Below are 23,826 nucleotides of genomic sequence, written 5' to 3' on the forward strand. Positions count from 1 at the left end.
AAAAAGCTGGTACTTTTGATATATTAATTTTTATCAAAACTACCTTTTTTGGGGTTTTGATTGGCATTAGCCAGAGTAACTCCTTATTGTTCGTTACTACGAACTATTTGATGAAAGTTGACCCTCGTAACTATTAAGCCTGGAACCTTCGAAAATGTCCTTTTGCGAATTTAATTGCTAAGCAGCTTTAAGTTTAATATATAACAACGCTTCGAGAATGAAAATGACCCCCCCCCCCAAAAAAATGCAGCCTTCTAGTTATTATTAGGAGAGGAGTGGATAGAAATGTCAGAAATTAATATCAGGCTCACCATTTCTAAGGTTTTCGATGTATTTTGTTCTCAATTTTTTTTTTAAAGATGTCCGTTGACGTCAGCACGGGATAATGCCCTCAGAAAAACAATAAAACATTGAAGAATAGATCTAAACAGGAAAAGGAGAACCATTTGCAAATATATTAAGAAAGTAAAAAGAAAGTAAAAAGAAAGTAAAAAGAAAGTAAAAAGAAAGTAAAAAGAAGGTAAAAGAAAGCTTCCTGGTGGTGCTAATCAAGTTTTTCCTTACCTATGTGTTTTTCTTTACTGTTATGTGTATCTATATAATATCTTATGTTATACAGAATTTAAAAAGTCTGCAATAATAGCGATATTTTCCACTGGTCCTTCTTTATAATATCTGATGCTCAATCATACACCCCTCTAAATAGTTTTATTAATCCTAAAATGAACTAATTATATTCTCAATGTTTTTGTTAATGGGATCCTATAACCCTGTGAAGCCTTTTACTCCTAGATCTTCGTCCAAGTACTTTTTGTAAACGTTTTTAAAATGTTATACTATTACAAAAATGTTACTAACTTAGAATTGTTCCAAAAAAGAGAAAATAAACACTAGATGAATATGGTAAGCCATCACTGTCAAATTGTTCCCATGAAATTCACTCCAGGATTCGAAATTATGCCAATAGGGGTAGTTTTTATAACCAAAACAGTATCAGAAATATACCAATATCAGATTTCACGGAACTTTTTCTATTTTGGAGATTTCATTTTTATGGAAACCTATTTTGTTTTTGGATTGAATGGAAAACTTAAATAAATTTGGTTCTCTAAAAAATGGTGGCAAGACAGGGCAAGGAAAGCCCGGGCTCTGGGGCTCAGGGAACCCCAATCGAAAATTTAGACTTCTGACGTTCCCAAAAAATGGTCTAAAATGGCCGTTAATGTTTGGCATAAAATTTGACTTTAAAAGTCACCATGCCAGAGGAACCCGATTAAAAAAACTAAAGTGTTAATCTGCTCAAAACTAGAGCCTAAAAAGTATCAAATCATTTTTCTGTATGGCTTGAAAATTTCCCGCCCCACATCGTGGGCCAAGGGGACCATGGACTACTGCAAAAAAATTACTCTGGGACAAAGGCCCTGCAGAAATTGGGACCAAATAAGGCCCTAAACAAATTTAATTTGATCAGCTTAAACCTCACAACTGTATATTCCTGTGACAAAGGAACCCTAATACTTTAATTAATTAAATCAAGAGCACGGACTCCCAAAAATATGCTACAAAACTTTTTTTTTTAATTGTCTTGCAAATTGTACCTAAAAGTCTGTCAGCCAGAGTCCGTGAAAGAGAGCCAGAAAGTCCGCGAGCCAGAGAGTCTGAGATTTCGTAAGTCTGTGAGCCGTAAGCCAGGGAAAAGTTGATATTCTTCTGAAAATGGTTTCCGAAAAGTGATAGAAACTTTTAGGGATGGTTTGAAATTTGCAAGTTTAAGGAGCCCCACAGTGAAACAGTTATTTTGAAGGCACAGGTTCACTAAAACTGGGGCTTGTAAAAGGGTGTAAAAACTTTTGATTTGATGAGTGTTAAGCTTACACCCATATGCTCCCTAGCCAAGGGGACCCTGAGGCAGAAATGGTTAAACGAGTAAGTAAGTAAGTAAGTAAGTAAGTACTTTTATTACCAGAAAATTCACTGGAATTACATCGGAGTACGAATGAAAAAAGGAAAGAAAATCACACTACGAACATAACTATAAATAAACACACACTATGTACACTAACTAAACTACTGACACATGATAGCTAGCCACGGGTTCGTCCTTCCCTTAGCCTTTTCCAGGAAATTCTCTACGACCCGGTTAATGCAAACTGTTGGATTGGACACTCCGTAATTACGCATGATATACGAGTTCTTCGTCCACGGAGGAAGTCTCAGAAGGAAGTTCACGAATCGAAAAAACAGAACTCTTACTTTTGTACATTGGGCGGATGACAAATAATTCCAAAAAGGTGCTATATACAGTACATGTGGGAGGGCAATGGCATTATACAGCGACACAAGAAATCTACGGCAGAATCGATGTCTGTTACCAATGATTGATCCGTAAGCAATCCGGATTTTTGCCTCTACGTGTCGTAAAAGCAACGTTCCTGTCGAGTAGAAGCTTCGACCGATTGGTAAACCAAGGTAGGTAATGCTCTCACATGGCTTAGCAGCTGAATCACCTAAGGGAATTTCTTTCTCATAATGCCCCGCGTTGAAGAACAGTACGGCCGATTTAGACACATTAAATGATAGACCTATCTTATTATATTCCCTACTCAAAACATCAAAATTCTTCGATAGTCGATCGACAGACCTGTTCAAATTAAGTAGGTCGTCAGCATACGCCATCAACGAAACATCGATCCCTTTTGAAACACAAGATGAAGCTACCTGGGCTTTTTCCGGCAGAACGCTATTGTTATACAAAGTCGGAGACACAACTGAGCCTTGCCTGACCCCTTTACGAACTGGTACAACAACGGACTCAGTCGGACATGAAGGTATTTTAATTTGCACTCTAAGGTTATTGTGCATATAATACACAGCTCTGACAATGCACAGATTTAGCCCTTGTTTATACGCTTCTAAAAGGATCTGCGCATGCACCGACGAGCCCGGCTTACATCACAAGAACCAATAACTAATGGGTCACCCGTTGCCACAGAATCATACAAAATAGCAGCAACAAAGCATGAGCGCAACCAAGACCAAGACCCAAGAAAGCCAAACTGGTAGTTTGGCATTTGGCAACAGTTTTTAACATTCGGCAATATAAGCATTTCAAAAAGCTTACATAAAACTGGCGACACAGTAATTGGGCGATAGGAGGATCATATATTAGCTGGCTCCCCTTTTTTCAGGATGGGCGTAAGTTGTCCACTACAGAAAACATCGGACACAATACCGACTACGAATATGATCTGATACAATAATGTTAACATTTCATATAAAAGACGAGTACCATTCACAAGGTGAAGTGCACACAAACCGTCGACTCCGCGCGATTTTTTCTTTTTCAACTTAAAGACATTTGCAGTTACATCTGAAACAGATACGGTAAAGTCTGGAAGACTCGAATTTGATATCACAGATTCAAGTTGCTCGATATATGGCCTTGCTACATTGGGATCTGGGGCACTAAATTCGCTCGTATAGTAGGCTCGTCAGTCGTTTGGGTCACAAGGCATGGACTTTGGCGTTTCTTGGTGGTCTTTCACGCGATCTTTCCATAGACGACTAGGATCGTTGATTATTCTCTCTGTATAATTCTCTCTGTATAATTCTCTCTGTATTCTCTCTCTGTAATTATATTCTCTCTGCATGTTTCACATTTGTACGATGCTGCTTGAATGCTTTCTCAAATTTACGTTTTGTGTGTTTACGGAGACAATTCAACACACCGGATTTTGGGCGACCGCCTTCCCTCCATACCTTGAACCAAAACTTAGCATCTTGACACGCTTTCACTAGTTCTCGATTCTTTGAGAACCCAGGGATTTCAGTATGTTTACGAATTTCCCTAACGGGATTAGCAGCCTTTTCTGCGGTTAGTAGTGCATGGGTGACTTCAGCACAAAAGCTATAGACCTGTATTTTAGTTTCTTGGATATTCCTTTGCACGTTGGTTTGTAGGATTATATGGTACATTGATCTTCTGCAGCGTCTTGTCGAGCACTGTCTGATAAAGAGGAAAGTCGACCTTTAACCAATCCTTTATTTCGTACCACTGTGAAGAACTTTTTTCGTTAGGAATGCACACATTAGCACATGCTTCAATGGGGATATGGTCGGTGGAGTGACTTTCCATTAGCATGATAACTGTGCCACTCACGTTTAGTGTGCATGCGACATGGTCTATATTTGAGACTGAACCACTCGTGTTTACGAAAGTAAAATCACTGTCTTTTGGAAGCACACGATACCGATTTTCCAATGTGCTTAGAATCAACTGGGACCAAGGAGACGAGTCGTCGGCTAGATCACAGTTATAGTCTCCAATTATAACGCATTCCAGTTTGGACAACATAATGGTCTTGAGGCACTTTGCAAGAGCACGCACTGCCTTTGAAAATCGGTTATCTGATTCTTCGTCGCTGTAGTTTGTGGGGAGGTAGACATTGACGATCACAAAATTACCAGCTCTTATAACCATAAAGGTTTCAGCTGTATGAAGACTCTCAGAATCAACTGCAGAGCTACATACGATCGCTAGTCCACCGGAGGGTCTTCCACGTTGACGAGACTTTGCTGGGACAAAATAAAATGTATGATTGTCTGAAAACTTGAGCAGGCTGAGACTATCACTTGTCGGCAGATGTTCTTGGATGCATAGAATATTGCCTTGCTGACATATATGTTCAGTTAAGGGGATTCTGTGAGACACACCTCCTTTCATGTTCCACGACACGATCTTAGTACTTGCATGCTGTTCATTCATCGGAGCGTTTTTGCTTTCCAATTTGCTTTTTCATCTCAGGACATTGGAATGACTGACAGGTATGTTTTGTCGATTTACATGCTGCACAGCCAATTGGATTCGTGCAGGGGGTAGTAGCATTTGACGTATGGCCTAGAACACCGCAAGGTGGACAAACTTGGGGAGCGGAACACGCCGCTGAAACGTGACAGAATTTCTGACAGTTATAGCATCGTTTTGGAAGGTACACAAATTCTTCAATCGGAAACGTTCAAACTCTATTTTTGGCGGACTTTTCATGGCCAGACCTAGCTGATAGTGGGAAGAAAAGTACAACTTATAGGTTTGACTTCTACCACACTGCTCTGCCCTTTCGCAACCTGAAACGCAGTTTTTCACCTTATCGGTATCATATGTAGTCGGAATGTTTTTGATCACGCCTATAAAAACTGGGGATTTGACCCTAGCTTCTGCACTTTGTGACTTCTGGTTGATAGAAAAGTCAATGCTGTTTGCCTTGACCTTCGTTTTAACTACAAGCCGCCATTCAGATCGACTACTTTTCAATTCAACATCATCGACTGACAGGTCTTCTCCACACAAACTCATCAAAAATTGTTTCCGTTCCTCTGGCGTGGTAGTGGGGGGTGGGTTCTTAAGCTAAAACACTTCTTGTTCGATCAGCTTAAAGTTGTATTAGAAACCCAATGATACCCAATGTGATACTCATTCCAATCGGCTTGAAATTAATTTCCGGCACTGTAGCTTAAAGTATGGTACCCCTAATTTTATGGTAATTTTTATTCGTACTAGGTTTGTCATGGTTAAGCATTTGATTTATGTTCGTTTTAGGTCTTCATGTTTTAATTTCCCTCTTTAATTTTTTGGACAGCATGATATTTAATTATATATGCTCCCGTACATATTGAACCTCTTATTGGACCACAAACCTCTGGCCCTAGCATAGTAAAAACTAAAAATCTACCATAATTAGTGAAATTAGCAGAGCTGCGCCCATGTAAAACTTGAAGGAAAAATAAAATGGATTCAATAGAAAACCCCAGCTCAAGTAGCATGGGTAATTCTTTTTAAACTGCCAAAAAAAAAAATTACCCTCCCACTCATTCCTGTAAATCTTTTGGGCTTGCCCTTCTTATATCATTCTCTAATGGCGTCATCGTTCCATTTCATCTCCTATTGGAATAGAAACCCATTCCTTCTTAAATTTGTTTTCTCCTGTTTTTGATAAAGTCCTAGAAGAAAGAAAACAAATAAACTTTCCCAACTAGAAACTTGTTTCGTTTATTGTTCTCATGGGTATCCAAGCAATCTTAGCTTGCATTTACAGAAAAACCAGCAAGTGACCCTCATAATAGAGTCAATGCTAGATAATTTTTTTATGAAACATTATATGTTGATTCTAAATTGAAAACTGTTTTTTTTTTTATTTATAGTTTTCTAATGGGAATTCTAATTTGGCTGAGAAAATATAAAATTTAGGATTTTTATTATTCATATTTTGTTATTCACTAAAAAATGTTGAAAGTACGAGGATATAAAATATTTAACATTAATATTAAAATATTAATAAATATTTTAAAGATGGATATTTTTAAGTTCGGTTTTCAAAAAGGCTCTCGCATGCAAAGTATTTCTCGTAAAAAAAGCCTCTACAAAAAGTGTTGCTAATAGCTTCTTGGTTGGGGAACAAAATAAGGTCTTTAAGGAATTAATAAGGTGAAAGCTGATACTTAAAACCTCGCGTCCGTCATGTACGATCTGCCTTGTATAAAAGGCGAACGTAAGGCATAATGCTTCTGTTTTAATTTTTTGTTTTATTTTCTTTATAATTACAAAATCATTAATTAAAGTAATTAACAAGTTATTTTTATATTTTGTTTTTTAATTATTTAATTATAATATTTATCTTTAGTAATTGTGACATAATTTCAGGATCCCTCAACTAAGATGAAATTTTTTTTCCAAATTTTGATTGGAGGTGGTAAGGGAAATTATAAGTGTGGAGGGGGAGGGGGTGGCTGGTTGCAGTCAATCAGTTCGAATCTTAAAAAGGGCACTATAACTTCCAATTTTAGATCAAATGAGCCCCATCTGAAGCTTATATGACCGTCCATTCCACAAGAGCTTTGTATACCCTCATTGTATAGCTTTCAACCCTATCCTCAGGGCGCAAGGAGGTTTTGTCAATCCTAGAGGCACTGTTCTTTGGACTATTTTGAATAAAATCGCTGTCTCATAGTTTTAATCAGGTGCGTTTGGGGAAAAAAGAGGTTGTCGGGGAGGAGGGTTCTAAATGCCCCATCACTTTTGACGCTTAAAAAGGAAATTCTAAACCAAATGAGCTTCTTCTGAAGTGAAACAACCACCCTTTCCATAAAAACCTTAAATGCCCCGCGGCACAAGTTACAACCCTCGCCCCCAGGCTCTGGCGGTGTGTATCAACCCCAAAATACTTTATATCATCTTTGGACTATTTTGAGCAAAATCGATATCTCATATTTTAATCAGATTCGTTTGGTAAAAAAGGAGTTGTCGGGGGTGGGGTCTAAATGTCCTCTACATATTTTAAACCAAATGAGCTTCTTCTAAATTTAAAAAGCCATCCCTTCCATAAAAACCTTAAATGCCCCGTGTCAGCCTCGCCCCCAGTCTCTGGGAGTTTGCTTTAACCCCAAAGGCCTTGTTAAAAGATATTTAGACTATTTTTAATAAAATCTCAAAGTTTCTAATATGTGGATTTCGGGACAATGCGACGTGTGTGTGTGGGGGGGGGGGGTTTAGATACCCTCCAATCACTTTGAATCTTAAAAAGGACACTAGATCTTCTGAGTACCAATCCGATGAGCCCGGTGAGCCTCCGAAGTTTATATGACCACGCTTTCTATAAAAAAACCTTATATGACTCCCAGGGCATAACTTACAACTCTTGCCCTGAGGGTGGGGGAGGGTATTTGCCATTCTCAAAGACATAATTTCTTGACCTTTCAACTACGTTGAACAAAATGGCTATCTCGAAATTTTTATCGGAAGTGTTTTAGGAGAGCAACGGTTTCTATGAAAATCTTATAAGCCCCAAGGGCATAACTTACAACTCTTGTGCTGAAGGCTGATATGGGGGGGGGTGTGTTATATTCAAAGACATAATTTCCAAACTTTTCAACTATGTTGAACAAATTGGTTGTATCAAAGTTTTGATTGGAAGTATTTGAGAAATGATGGGCACGGGGGCATTCACCCTCTAATCACTTTCGACTCTCAAGCCCTCTCAATTTACAATTGAATGAGCCTTTTATGAAGTTTTTACGACAGCGCTTTCTGGAAAAACCTTATATGCCCCCAGGGTATAACTTACAACTCTCTTCCTGAGGGTTGTGGGGGGGGGGTCGTCGTTAAAGACATAATTTCCAGACCTTTCAACTACAATGAACAAAATGGCTAGGTCAAATTTTTGATTGAATGTGTCTGGGGAAGGGTGGGCGTGGGAGGGGCTTAGCTGCCCACCGATCACTTTCGAATATTAGAAAAAGGCACTAGCTGCTTTAATTTCCAGTCGAATGAGCCCTTTTTGAAGCTTCTACGACAACTCCTTCGATACGAAGTGCCCTGGTCTAAGACAAAAAAAAATGCCAACATCGTTTTTTACTTAGGCAGCGCTATTGCGCTGCCTAATACTCAATCTCCGTTAAAGAGCTTTAAATTAATTAAATGTTTGCAACAAAAGCGACTAATAAAGTGTTTAAAACCTTGTAGCTTACTGGTTCTTTCATCAAGGATGTTACTCAAAGCCAACATTGGGAGCAATGAACCCTAGTATTCAAGAAACGGCGGAATACGATGGGAAAAGGATGTTCTAATAATCAGAAATACGCACATATAATGCCAAAGCAAACGTTTCCTCTTCACCTCCATATCCTCTTGTTTTATTAGTTTACTAATAAACTAATAAACTAGTAAAATAGTAATATAATAAACTAATAAACTACTAATAAACTAGTTTACTAATTACTTTAAATTAGCATTTCATAAAATAAATTGTTAAGAAAACAACATTTTCTTGTTTATCAATGTTGCCGTGCGCACAACCCCTTTTAAAAGTTCGTCTTGTCTTTTAAGCCACCCAAGGACCAGACACTGGCAAACAGCCGTCTTCCATCCCAATATCATCAAAGCTTGGCCACCTAAAAAAACCTCCATAAAGATTTTGAATAGTTTTTGTGCAAACTCGACAAAAATCTATTGACCCTTTAAATAACGAGAAGTCGAGCGAACCCTACAAAACTTGGTATTTTGTCACTCCAATGTAATGTTATTAAAGGCTTTCTTCGGTGAAGAACAACACAATTTACTGCTTCATCGGTGTAAAGGCCATAGAAACCAATTGCCCCCTTCCCCCCCTAGAAAACAACTTGTTGAGCCAAGCGCTACAAAACTTGGTATTTTATCGGCCCAATCTAGTATTGTTGAAGACTTCCGTCGTGATTTCGCCAATCCTCATTTAAAGCCAATCCAGGTTTGTCAGATAGTTAAAATAACTCACATATAAAAAAAAAGTCTCCTTTAAAAGAAAGTAACGTTTCGTGTTATGTGTTGAAATAACTATTAAGCTTGTTCGGCTGTTGATTGATTCCTGAGTGCAATAAATAACACTGCTACTAGCAAGAAAGCAACAAACCATTAACAGCAAAAGAAAAAAAGGAAAACGAAAAAATTAACATATATATATGGGTTCAGCAGAAAGATTTTGGTGCTATTGCAAAAATTCTTACATTTCCATTCAGTGACAAAAAAGAAAAATGGAAATGATTTCTGGAAATTCAATTTACCAAAGAAATGCTTTGGGGAAAGATTTATATATAGAGAAGAATAAAAATAAGTTCTTGTAAAATTGACTGAGAATACGAAATTAGGCTATATGAAAGTCATCAGTGAGATAATAATATTAATTCTATTAATACTATTCTAGGCCAATTGCAAAGACGTTACTATAACTTTTTGTTACTGTAACTTCACTGTGACCTTTTTTGCTCTTTCAACACTGGATGAATCTTGGGTTACCTAAAACCACGAATTTCAAAAAAATTCAGTTAGATGCTTCAAGATGATGACTTTTTGATGGATTTTTTTTCAGTGGAAATTGAATTCTCGATTAAACCTTCATTTTCAAAATATAGATGGCTGTGCAAGTTTCCAATAAACCAATTTCAACAACAAGATTCCATTTTCAATGTCCTTGGTATTTTAAACTAAATAGCACTAAAAATGAAATAAAATTATCAGCTAATTTACAAGGTTGTACAATCTAGTTTCACATCGTTTTGAGTAAGTTTTGTATTTTTCATGGCAAAATAAGATAATTTCTTAAAACCGACACGAAACCCGTCAAGTTTTTCTTGAAAACCATTGCATTTGTAAGAAAACAAAATAAATAGATGGGGTCTTATATAATGGTAATATGCATTCCGTTAAAATTTGTAAAACAAGAATAAAAATGCATAAAAATTGTTATTTCTCAAATATTGTACTTTAAACCCCATTAAGTTTTCCTAATTTTGTTCAAAGCCACCAAATTTACTTGTAAATGATAATTAAACTTTTTTAACTCTTTTTAAAGCCACTAAAAGCGAAACAAAATTATCAGCTAATATACAAGCTTTTATAATCTAGTTTATGATTGTTTTGAGTAAGTTTTGTATTTTTCATGGAAAAATAAAATAATTTCTTAAAACCGACATGAAACCTATTAAGTTTTTCTTCAAAACCATCGCATTTGTAAGAAAACAAAATAAATAGAAGGGGTCTTATATAATGCAAATTCACATTCCGTTAAAATTTGTAAGCAAGACTAAAAATCCATAAAAACTGTTATTTCTGAAATATTCTGCTTTAAATCACAAAAAGTTTTCCTAATTTTGTTCAAAACCACCAAATTTACTTGTAAATGATAATTAAATTCATAAATGACTCTATTTAAAACCTTCATTTTGCTTTGATGCATCTAAGAAGAAAATAAACAATCGATTTTATTGATGTCTGACGTCACCATGTTCTGTATTGTTTCCAGGAGAAACTGGTTCAGGGAATTTTGGAAATACATTGTCACTTCCAGATGTCAATGTCCATCATAAACGCATTATTGTTGAAGTTACGGTCTGCAAGTTACGTACATAAAAGAAAGCTAAGACATATTTAGGGCTGCACTGGTAAATTTGCTCCGGTCGTTGATTTTTGGGGAGTTTCTGGCACCAATTTTTTATATGAAAGAATCATGATATGAGAAATTGAGATCTATGTTTTTGGGAATGATTATGTTTAAATTTTCTTCTGATAAGGATGCCGTGCAGTGGTCGCGCAGGAATCCTACTAGGGACTCCCTACTTTACGCTCCTTATGATTCCCTGCGTTATTCCTACTAGGGATAACGAAAACCCTACTTAGGAGAATTATAGTCCCCTATATAAACCAATAAGGAAAATCACTTTTTTCCGTTCGAGGTAGTGTTGTATCTCCTTTTTTCTATTAATTGAAAAAAAACTTTTCACAAAACTATTTTTTTCATAGAAACGTAAAGAGCTGTATTAAACCAAATATGGGCAGAAACAAAATCAAATGATTTTCTAGGCGTAAAAATATATCTAAATCACCATAGATAAATAAATGAAACCCAAAACGAACAGACATTGCAATAAATAACCGAATCAAACTGTAATGGGCAGAAATTATCCCAAAGAGAAGTAAGGCTAACTACCCCTGGAGTCTCTAAAGACTAGAGCACAATTTACAATTTATAAACGTTTTCTGTTTTATGATTTTGTTAAATCAAAATTCTAAAGGGTATCAGGAATGGATATCAGCATGTATATTAAATTGTCAGTCCACGTTCATTTATTGGGTTTTTTTTAGTTATCTTGGTTATTATGGTGAGCTTTTTGCTTTTTTTTTGACGACATGAGAAGTTGAAACACAGTTCAAAATAGTCAGAAAAGATCGTCTCCAGGAAAGTGTATATTTTGGTCTTTAAAAGCCACAGGGGATTTTAGCCCTACTCTTCAATAGGGTGGTTCCTGCATCTTTTGATTTTGACATAGTTATATATCCCCCTGGGGCTTCTAAAGACTAGAACATAATTTACACTTTATAAACGTTTTCTGTTTTATGATGTTACTAAATAAAAATTATAAAGTTTATCAGGAATGATATATATATATATATATATATATATATATATATATATATATATATATATATATATATATATATATACATATATATATATATATATATATATATATATATATATATATATATATATATATATATATATATATATATATATATATATATATATATATATATATATATATATATATATATATATATATATATATATATACAACTGCTGTTAATTAAAGTTCACATTACTGCTTAGAAGAATATGCCCTTTTAAGAACTAAAGAAGCAAGTATTTCAGAATAGTTTTAAGCAGTTTTAAGAATTTTACAGTTTCCTTCTACGGAGTCTAATCACAAATTGGAGGGCACCTAGGCCCCCTCCCACGCTCATTTTTTCCTAAAGTCAACATATAAAAATTTTGAGATATCCATTTTGTTCAGCATAGTTGAAAAACATAATAACTATGTCTTTGGGACTGACTTACTCCCCCACAGTCCCCGGGGGAGAGGCTACAAGTTACAAACTTTGACCAGCGTTTACATAGAGTAATGGTTATTTGGAAGTGTACAGACGTTTTCAGGGGGATTTTTTGTGTTCAGGGGGGAGAGAAGTTTAGGGGGGTTACGTGGGAGGATGTTTCCATGTAGGAATTTGTCATAGGGGAAGAGAATTTCAACGAAGGGGTCGCAGGATCTTCTAGCATTATTTAAAAAAAAATAATGAAAAGATAAATATGAAAAGTTTTTTCCACTGAAAGTAAGGAGCATCAATAAAACTTAAAACGAACAGAAATTATTGCGCATATGAGGGGTTACCTCCTCGTAATACCACGCTCTATACGCTAGAATATTTTTAGTAATTTCAACTATTTATTCTACGGACTTTGTGATTGAGGGGTTATTCTCAAGGAATTGGGACAAAATTTAAGCTTTAGTGTAAAGAGCGAGGTATTGACGAGGGGGCGAACCCCCTCATATTTGCAGTAAAAACATTTGAATATGGAAGTTCCTTACGTGAGTTAATTCGTAAGTTATGTATATTTTTTACTAAAACTACTTGTTCGTAAGAAATTCAAAGTTTTAGTTGCTTTTTTAACCAATCCAAAAAATTGGACGGCAACTAGGCCTACTCCGTCGCTTCTTTTTTTCTCAAAATCTTCCGATCAAAACTATCAGAAAGCTATTTAGCCAAAAAAAATTAATATGCAAATTCCGTTTTAATTATTTATGTGCGGAGAGCCAAGATCAAAACATGCATTAATTCAAAAACATCCTGAAATTAAATAAAAAAAAAGTTTTTTAACTCAAAGTAAGGAGCGACATTAAAACTTAAAACGAACAGAAATTACTCCGTATATGAAAATAGATTTTCCTCCTCAACGCCCCGCTCTTTACGCTAAAGTTTTTTACTATTTTAAAAACTAGAGTTAAGAGAAAGAGTCAAACTTTAGCCTAAAGAGCGGGGCGTTGAGGAGGAAAAGCCCTTTTCGTATACGGTGTAATTTCTGTTCGTTTTCAAGTTTTAATGTCGCTCCTTACTTTAAATCAAAAAAAAACTTTTTTTTATTTAATTTCAAATTATGATGACCGAGAAGCTGTTTTTTTTGTTCGTTTTTTTATTTTTTTATTTTTTTTATTTTATAATACATAATGTGTCTAAATTTGAACCGTCTAAATTTTAATATGTTCAGTTGAGCTCCTGTAGCATATGAATTTGATCAACTATTTTTTCTTCCGTGTTTTAAGGTTGTTTTTCAAACTGGTCATAACAGGCCTGTCTTCTCAGCATTTGCATGCAGGATTAGATATTGTTAACTTAAGAAATTGGTAAAAGAAATTGGACGCTTTAATAATGAACGTTGTGATGGCAACGCTTTCGCTTTGTCGTATGTTTTTCACCCTAATAAATTTGTCGTCAGAGATTGAGGTTTTGTAATAAATACGGAAATAATAAATAAGTGGATGGAAATTTTTGCATCCGTTCGTTTTAGGAAAGTAACAGGCTATACATCCAGGAGGATAGCCAGGGTTTTGATTGGGTTGGCAGATGAATTGCGTTTTTGAAGAAGTTTATCGAAAGGTTTTTATTTAAGCCAAGGTAGGTAAGTAGGGTGCGCCTCCCTCTACAGAATTCTTTGCCTTGCTTAGAAGTTTCTGTGTGTTTGCCTGATATTGCCAAAATGCAATAAAATAAAACTTTTAGTTAATTAATTTAGTTAATTAACTAATTTAGTTTAGTTAATTTAATTAATTTAGTTAATTAATTAACTAATTTAGTTAATTAGGAATAATTTTGAGGTAAGCAAAGCTTGATTATTTGTCCTCATCAATTGATCTTGAGTCTTTATATCAAGGGGACACCCAATTTCCTCCCACTGGTGTCCATGTTAAAACTCCACTCGGGCTGCACAGTTATCCCACGCTTGGGACAGTTTCCACTATGCTTGACACAGGCTCCGCCACGCTTCGCAAGCGCCCCCTGGTGCACTTAATTTTTGTAAGTGGGCATTCCCTCATATTTTACTAAAAAATTGGCTCAATCTTGCCTTTGATCCCCACTTCAAAAAAATATTAACTATTGTTTGTTAATTCTCCCCTTCTGAGGGGAGAAGGAGCTCTTAATCCCCCTACGTTTCTGTTACTTTTGTATACTCTGCTGTAAGCAGTAAGTTGAATAAGTTACGGGGTAAGTGTAGCCCAAAATGTTAAATAGTTGTTCTAATAGGAATAATCCTTTTATTAGACAGTAATAATTTACAAAAATACTGGATATTTCGGTCACATGTGCAGTGACTGTCATCAACAGAAATACTTTCTGCAGAGTATTTCTGTTGAGGACGATCACTGGACTTGTGACCGAAATATCCAGTATTTTTGTTAATTATCACTGTCAAATAAAATGATTTATCCCTATTTGAACATTTATTATCATCATGGAAAGACAGTGTGGTCTTTTAAATTATCCACCCAAAATGTTAAAAGAGTACAAAAATACAGGCAACCTCTCAGCAGGATTTACCCCTCAGCAACACTTCCTTGACATGTAGAGGAGGAACTAGCTGCAGGTAAATTGAAAACCAGAACAGTTAATTTTTAAGGCTTCCTCCTTTGGGTGGAGCAGTAACTTAGCAGTAAGGTGGAGTAGCCCTCAGTAACTTATTAGATCTGCAGTAATGCATTTAGATGACAGGACTAATCATTGAGATGTATGGAGGGGGGTTATCTACTACGCTTTTTATGTTTAGGTTCCACACCTTAACATATACTAAGAACTCGCTCAAACTGTGAGACATATAAGCCCAAAATAAGTAAACTTGTGTCTTTCGTGGGCCAGTAGGACGCCGGCTAATCAGGAAAAGGGTGCATTGACAGGGCCAAATTTAACCCCATTACTTTTTCGCAAGATTTCAACATAAAAATCATAAACTTCCTAATGCGAAGCCAATATAATGTTAGAATGAAATTTAGAATAATTTTAGAATTTTAGAATTTTCAAACGAAAATCAATGCCCTCAAAGCAATTTATATACAGAAAAAAAGGAGGTATATCTGATTTTTAGGGAGAGGTGCCCAACACTAAAACAGAAGATTAAGTTTGCTGTTTAGAAGCTAAATCAATCAGCCAAATGGAAAAAAGATACTGCTGTCCTGTACTTCCAAGTTTAAAAGAGTGTTTTAATTCCATTGGTTAATTCCTATGAAGTGTTTTTGCCAGTCAATCCAATTATTCCTATTTCAGAAAAAATAAACGATTCCCGTATCTTTGGTCACCTAATAATATTTGGGGTTAACTGCTGCTGAACCAAAAATCTAGAGAGATAAGAAAATGAAATCCCTGGAGAGACAGCCATCTCCTTTATGAAAAATCTCATTGGTTCATCTGTGAAAATTACTAAGCCAGTAAAATGAACAAATAACTATGAAGACACAGCATTTGCTTTTTTGAAATAAACTCTCAGTCTCTCTTCGTCTCAGATTTGGACCTTTGGCAGATCAAAGCAATAATTCTCCTTATAATGCCCCCCCCCCAAAAAAAATATAATAAATCGTCTTCCTCCCTAAAGTACAATAAATGCTCTAAATACTTTTTAGAAATCAAGCTAACATGCTCGTGCTAAAAAGAACTTGATCGCAATATAAGCCCAGCAAATGAAAAAAAAAAGGTTCTACATATTTAATATTTCCTTATGAATTCTAGAATTTTTTTAAGCTTAAAACCTTAAAATTTCTCATAACCGAATTTTTCTAACTTTAAAAGTTCGGTTAGGTAATTCATGTAATATACCTAGAACAAGCACTTTTTTTTAGTTGCCTTGCTCTGTCTTATCTTATAGGCTTTGTACTTAAAGGAATTTTTACCATATTAGGCCCATTGCATGAACGTAAAAAAGTAATGATAATATAAACGAAAAAAAAAAAAAATTCCCAGAATGTCTTATATTTCCGGAAAACTTCTAGAAGTAATCGGCAGTTCAGTCGTTATAATATAATGAAAACAAGTATCTTTTTAGTATCTCTGCTCTGTTGCTTATCTTATAGACTTAATGGATTCCGCCTCTGAACATCTCAATTTACAATATCAGATGATGATTTTTCCAAGTTAAGTCACATTACTCTTGGAACCCGCCAAGTAATTAAGAGAAACAGCTTGACCTTGGCATTCGATACAATAAACAAAATAATCAACCTTTTAGGCACTGGAGGAAAACAGTTTTTTTCTTATTGGGATGGAAATAAGGTCACAGTTGGCTATTCTAAATACTCTAATGGGGATACAGCTGTTCAACGTATGTTTCTAAGACACTTTAAGAGGATGGCAAAATAATAAGTGTCAAATATAAATGAGTCCTGAGATATTAGTTTTGGCAACACCGTTTAATCACTCTATTTTCTGGGTGGTGGTTAAGAACTGGATGGTCTGTTGCCTTATAACAACAACACATCATCGATAGATGAATATTCACTTGTTGCAGCTAAAATCTTTTTCGCTGCAAATGTCAGCATGAGAAAACGAAGGACAGCGAAGAAAAACGAAAAGGCTCGTTCTCTGAGCCAGTTCTCGTTCTCGCTTTGTCTGATCTCGTTCTCGCTTTGTGAATGAACAAAATAACAACCCCTCCACGTATGCCATCGGTAAATTGATTAGTGCTTCACTGAAAGCAAATGTTATATAAAAGAAAATTGGCATCTACAAGTGTGTGGTTACTGAACCTTTCGACTATGCTAAACAAAATGGCTATTTTAAAATTTTGATTGCACACTCATAGGAAAAATAAAGGTAGTTGCCCTCCATTCTTTTTTGTCACTTAAAAAGAACAATAGACCTTTCAATTCCAGTTCGAATTAGCCCTCCCCCGAGGTGGCTCGTTTTCTTTCTCTGACAAACGAAGAATCAACTCCTTTTTCTTGGTTGTTCTCTGTTTTTTAGTTTTGTCATGTCTAGCGAGTGTGTTCTTGGAAGTTATTGAAGACAAGGTTACGGTGATTATTTGACAAATTTTTTTCTGTAACCTTTGTGAATTTACTTATTTTTCATCTGTGCTCTACGTTTTTGCATTTTATTATGCTTAGCCAGTGTGGTCACAGAAATCATTTGCTGAATATTTATTAGTTTAAGTTATTTGGCACCAACTCTAAATTATTTGCGTATGTTTTATTTATGTTTAAATTATTTTATTAATTTATGAAATCAATTTATTTAATTATTAAGTATTATTATTTAATTATTAATTAATTATTTAATTATTAATTATTAATTTATTTCGAAATTTATGAAAATTATAATTTATTAAATTAATTTATGATTAAATTATTGCGTATCTTTTATTCACAAGGCAGGAGATGGTGAACTACATAAACGAAGAATCAAGTGAAAAAATCCAGGAGAAAAAAAATATAGACATTTTGAAGGCCTCCACTAAGCCGTATTAAGTGTCAAAAATATATCAAAGAAAGTGAAATAAAGTAATTGGTAATAAATATAACTTAGTATTAACAATAAAAGCAAAAAATATCTATCCTTGCGTATGATTAAATGAAAAAGAAGTTTTTTAAACTGAAAGTGATGGGCAACATTAAAACTTAAACCGAACAAAAACTATTTCGTATATTAAGAGAGCGATCCATTTCTAAATTCCCTATCTTTACGCTAAAGTCCTAGCTTATTTTTACAGGAGTTGTCAAACAGTTCGTGGTAACGAACTGTAGTAAGGAGCGACCCGGCTCAATAGTAACCAAACCTCTAAAAAAAATAGAATTTTGATACCAATAGCTACATCAAAAGAATCGCATTTTAATGCTGATTTTAAATATATAAGTTTCATCAAGTTTAGTCTTACCCATCAAAAGTTACAAGTCTGAGAAAATTTGCCTTATTTTAGAAAAGAGGGGGAAACACCCCTTGAAAGTCATAGAATCTTAACAAAAATCACACCATCAGATTCAGCGTATCAGAGAACCCTATTGCAGAAGTTTCAAGCTCCTATTTACAAAAATGTGGAATTTTGTATTTTTTGCCAGAAGGCAGATCACGGATGCGTGTTTATTTGTTTGTTTTTTTCCCCCTGGGGTGATCGTATCGACCCAGTGGTCTTAGAATCTTGCGAGAGGGCTCATTATAACGGAAATGAAAACTTCTAGTGCCCTTTTTAAGTGACCGAAAAAATTGGAGGGCACCTAGGCCCCCTCCCACGCTAATTGTTTTCCAAAAGTCAACGGATCGAAATTCTGAGATAGCCATTTTATTCATCGTAGTCTAAAAACCTTATAACTATGTCTTTGGGGACGACTTACTCTCCCACAGTCCCCGTGGGAGGGGCTACAAGTTACAAACTTTGACCAGTGCTTACATATAGTAATGCTTATTGGGAAGTGTACAGACGTTTTCAGAGGGATTTTTTGTTGGGGGAGGGTTTGAAAAGAGGGGGATATGTTGGGGGAACTTTCCATCGAGGAATTTGTCAGGGGGGAAGAAAATTTCCATGAAGGGAGCGCAGGATTTTCTAGCATTATTTAAAAAAAACAACAATGAAAAAATAAATATGAAAAGTTTTTTCAACTGGAAGTAAGGAGCAGCATTAAAACTTAAAACGAACAGAAATTATTACGCATATGAGGGGCTCACCTCCTCCTAATACCTCGCTCTTTGCGCTAAAGTATTTTTAGTGATTTGAACTATTTATTCTACGGCTTTTGTGATTCAGGGGTCATTCTTAATGAATTGGGACAAAATTTAATCTTTAGTGTAAAGAGCGAGGTACTGACGAGGGGGTGAACCCTCCCCCATATATGTAATAAAAACATGAGATTACAAAAGTTTGTTACGTAAGCTAATTTATAAGTTACGTTTATCTTTTACCAATAATATCATTCGTAAAAAAATTAAAGTTCTAGTTGCCTTTTTAAGTAACCAAAAAATCGCAGGGCAACTAGGCTTCCTCCACCGTTGCTTTTTTTCTCAAAATCATTCGATCAAAACTATGAGAAAGCCATTTAGCCAAAAAAAAAAAATAAAAATAAACTTACAAATTTCGTGTTAATTATTCCTCTGCGGAGAGCCAAAATCAAAACATGCATTGATTCAAAAACGTTCAGAAATTAACGTTCAGAAGTTTTTTACTGTTTTAAAAAGCAGGGTTGAGAGAAAGAGTCAAACTTTAGCGTAAAGAGCGGGGCGTTGATGAGGAAGCAACCCCTTTCATATACGAAGTAATTTCTGTTCGTTTTAAGTTTTAATGTCGCTCCTTACTTTCAGCTAAAAAAAACTTGTTTTTTTTTTAATTCTTAAAGAATTGGGAAAAAAACTTTAGGTACAGATATGTAGCTAGCTATTGAAACTTTCGCCTATTAACCAAATGGATTACTCTGCCATTTGTGGCCTTTGTTAATGTGCCGTTGAACCAAATGATTATCTAAACATTTTGGTCGAATGTCCTTGGAGAGTGAAGGGATATGGGAGGAGGTCTGGTTGCCTTCAGTCTTTTTGGTTACTTAAAGAGGATCGTAGAACTTTTAATGTATGTTATAACGAGTCCTCTTCTGATATTCTAGGACCATTGCTTTGATACGATCACCCCTGGAAAAGAAAACAAATTAACAATGATCGGTATTTTTTCTTCTGGCCAAAAATAAAAAAATAAAAACTAAGTTCCACATTTTTTTTGATAAGAGCCTGAAACTTCTACAGTAGGGTCTCTGATATGCTGAATCTGACGATGCCCTTTTTTGAAAATCAGGCAAATTTTTCTCAGGTCTCTATTTTTGATTGGTAGCATTAATTTTAATGAATGCTAACCTATATATTTGGATTCAGTGTAAAAAAAAGTAAATTCTTTTTATCTATTCATTCTACTAAAATTCCTTTTTCTAGAGTTTTGGTTACTATTGGGCCGAGTCTTTCCTAGTTACTTACTACGAACTGTTTGACAAGTAAACAGTGAAAAATGCACTGTCCATCTGTTGCGTACATTAAAACGCAGATGACACTACCATTCAGAGGCTCTGAGAGAGCGGTAGCCTCACTATTGCTTATGTTTGTCAATGTTAATTCTTGTCTGCTTCACAAAATACCCGAATGACCGGCCGTACCTCTAACAGTCAATTGTACGAAAAATGTGGTTCAACCGAGCTTTCTAAGCTATAAGGAGGGAAAGGACAAGATGACTAGGGATTCGACCGATCAAGGATGACAGATTGCCAAAGATTGTTTTTGTCTGTAAACCGTCTAGGGCCAAATGAAAAGCAGGTCGTCCCCGAAGGGGGTGGGAGTATGCCGCAAGAAAAGATTTAAGGGAAATAGAAATTCCTTGGTTAGGTGCAAAGAGGGAGGTTTTGAATAAATTCGGGTGGAGGAGGAAAGTACTAAGCAGTGCTGTCGAGCGCAGCAAAATTCCTGCCTGTTTTTGATCTACTTAATCCCTTTTACTCTTTCTTAAAAATGCTTTTAGATTCTCTTTTATTAGAGATTCGTCATGGGAAGTACTCTCACACATACCCCCTCCCCTTCACTGTGTAGAAGTATCTGCGTACCATAGAAGCATAGCCGTAATGGCGGCTGGCGTTTACCCCCCCCCCAAAAAAAAATGCGGAGGACACCCCTTGGAAAATATATCCCGCAAAAATACCCCCCGGAAAGTACCCCCGTGGAAAATACCCCCCCCCCGCGAAAAATACCCTCCCGCTTGGAAAACACCCTACCTTCGTAGAAAATACCCATCCCTGAAAAAAATGGGAAATACCCCTCCTGCAGAAAAAACCCTTGCGGAAAATCTTTCCTCGGAAAATACCACCCTGGAAAATAACCCCCCCCCCCTCGCAATAGCTGGCTGGTCTCCAATCATTTTCGACTTATAGCCTAAAAAAAGGTCTTGAACTCCAAATTTCTGATCTAATGAGTACCCTCCAAAGCTTCTGCGACCATGATTGGAGATTTTGATGAGGCAGTCGCCCTCCTATGCGGAATAAGCTCTACTCATTTTCTGGTTTAATGTTGCTCTTTACATTCATAATAACAGCGTAGACCAGAAATATTTCCAGAAATCATAAGGGAGTAGATATCAAGTTCACATCTTTCATCGTCTTTTAAAGTTTTTTTTTACCAACTTCCCCGCCTAATAAAAATCCTGGTTACGGTCCTGGGGATCGTATATCAATTTGTACCTCTACCCTCCCCCTTGTCTCTTCCTTGGAATTAATTCTATGTCTATCTGATGGCTCAATGAAAGCTGGGATCTTTTGGCATTAAAATGCACACTTTGAGGTATCTCCCTTCCTCCCAAACTACAAAACCATCAGAGAACCTCATTTTAGAGTATTAAGTGCCTTTTTAAGGTTTATAATTTTTCCATTGCTTAGAGATAGTGTTTGTTACTGCGGAACATATGAACATGTTTCGCGGGGGAGTTCTCTGTAGGGGAAGGGAAAGGATTGTAATTTTCAGTGGGGAGCAAGGATATATTTTCCAGCGGATATTTTTCAAAGGGGGTGCTTTTTGGGGGTATTTTCCATGGGGAGGGGTAGACACTTAGAACCGGACGTAATATTGACTTAAAGATGTCCTGTACATAGGAGTTTCTTATTTTTCACATATATATATATATATATATATATATATATATATATATATATATATATATATATATATATATATATATATATATATATATATATATATCACATATATTTCACATATATAAATATTTCACATATTTTTACTATACCTTTTTGAAGCAATTCGCAAGTCTTGATTTTGAATAATACTGAAATCAATTTAGTACAGTAGTATGGCTTCCACAGACATCAGTTTCCGGTTGAAAAGAGTCAAAATTATTCCTATTAGCGCCAAGTCATTTAAATTTAGCTTGTAAATATCCATTACTAGAAAAGTATTAATGTGCTATTGTAATATTTACTATTGTTATCCCAATAATGAGTATAGTTGTTAAAAAAAGGACCATTATATTATTATTTTTTTTACTATAGAACACTAATCATTAAAGCAGCTAATTTGATCATTAAGAACCTAATCATTATTGTAGCCAATTTGATTCAATTTATATATATAAAAAAAAAAAAACAGAAACAGCGAACATAAACACTAGCAGAGCAATAACAACGGCGTATGCTAGTAGTCTAATATGAGACAAAAAAAGTCAATTATAAATCAAACAAGTACATTAAATCATAAGTGACTTGTTGCTTTTCAAGTCCTTCCAAAAATTTTTAAACTGCAATGTCTTGGTCTCCTATGCTGTATTATGAGGAAATTTTGAGTTAGTTTCTCGGAACTGAATGAAACATAAGATGCAGATATTTGACGGGAAATGCAAGCGATCATAAGACTACAAGTATGGTAACTAGAAATATGTATTGGAAGGCCTAGATAGGTCATATGGTCGACTGCCTCAGTGACGGAAGTATCAAAGGAATATAGGGGCTTCAGTTGTAATTTTTTTTTCTCAGGATGAAGCACCGAACAATAGTTGAAACAATAGTGCGGTTTGAATTTTCAACGAAGTTCAAAAGATATGCTCTAAGGATAAAACCCTATTTTTGGTTAAATCTAAGAAATCTAAGATTGCGTCATTAGCATAAAAATTCCTTGCAAATCTTATAATAATTCTATTGGACTTTAAATAGTTCATTTATGATCTAATTTATCATTTTATTGTATATTATTCATATTCTTGACCAATAGAAAATAATTAACATTTATTTTTAACTTCCTGAAAAGTTCTACATTGACAAATAGCAATGTAGATTATTGAGACACCGGAGAAACAGCCCAGCCCAGGGGGACTGGGAAAAATAAAATAAAAACGGTTTTTCATCCAAAATGTCATGTTGATGCAGGAAATTCAATGTTTTGGGAGGAGGGAGGGTCAAACGAATATAATAAATTCCTGAAAGAGTACCTTGGAATTTGTATGTATAATGCTACTGAACGTAATCACAATGTCTAATGAAATTAAAAGTGATATTGTTAGGAGTAATATAAATCTGGGGCGTAGCCAAGATTTGGTTTTTGGGTTTGCACCCTTCCCTTCGAAATATTCCAGTAAATCGTGGATTAGTTCTTAAATACCGATAAAAAACCCTCACCCTCTCCCTCGGAACAAATTTGCTTTGGTAAGCTCTCAAACCCGAGATAAGATTCTTTTGACATCCCCCCAAACGAAATTCCCTACGGCCCTGCCACAAACCCTATTTTATGAGACTGATGAAATTAGGATACACTTACCACAAAATGGTATTTATTAAAGTATTTACCCTAGAAACTAGTAAATATTATTTTGAAACGCACATTTGCTTCAAAATACACGTAATGAAACTCGCATAAATCCACCCCCGAAACAAAAAGTCTTTTGATGAGGCCTCCTCACCCACAATAAAATC

General features: G+C 35.4%; 1 protein-coding gene and 1 long non-coding RNA gene across 3 annotated transcripts in view; one reads left to right on the forward strand and one right to left on the reverse strand.

The window, feature by feature from the left end:
* Positions 1-23,826, forward strand: part of LOC136041027 (uncharacterized) — a 251,653-nt gene that overhangs the window by 13,866 nt on the left and 213,961 nt on the right. The gene's annotated exons all lie outside the window — the stretch shown is intronic.
* LOC136041029 (uncharacterized) overlaps positions 8,746-23,826 on the reverse strand; it is a 40,162-nt gene continuing 25,081 nt past the window's right edge. Inside the window, exon 3 of the long non-coding RNA XR_010620945.1 lies at positions 8,746-8,943. This is a non-coding gene — a long non-coding RNA (uncharacterized LOC136041029). The remainder of the gene's footprint in view (positions 8,944-23,826) is intronic.

The sequence above is a fragment of the Artemia franciscana genome, chromosome 21, assembly GCF_032884065.1.
Source record: "Artemia franciscana chromosome 21, ASM3288406v1, whole genome shotgun sequence".
Taxonomy (NCBI): Eukaryota; Metazoa; Arthropoda; class Branchiopoda; order Anostraca; family Artemiidae; genus Artemia; species Artemia franciscana.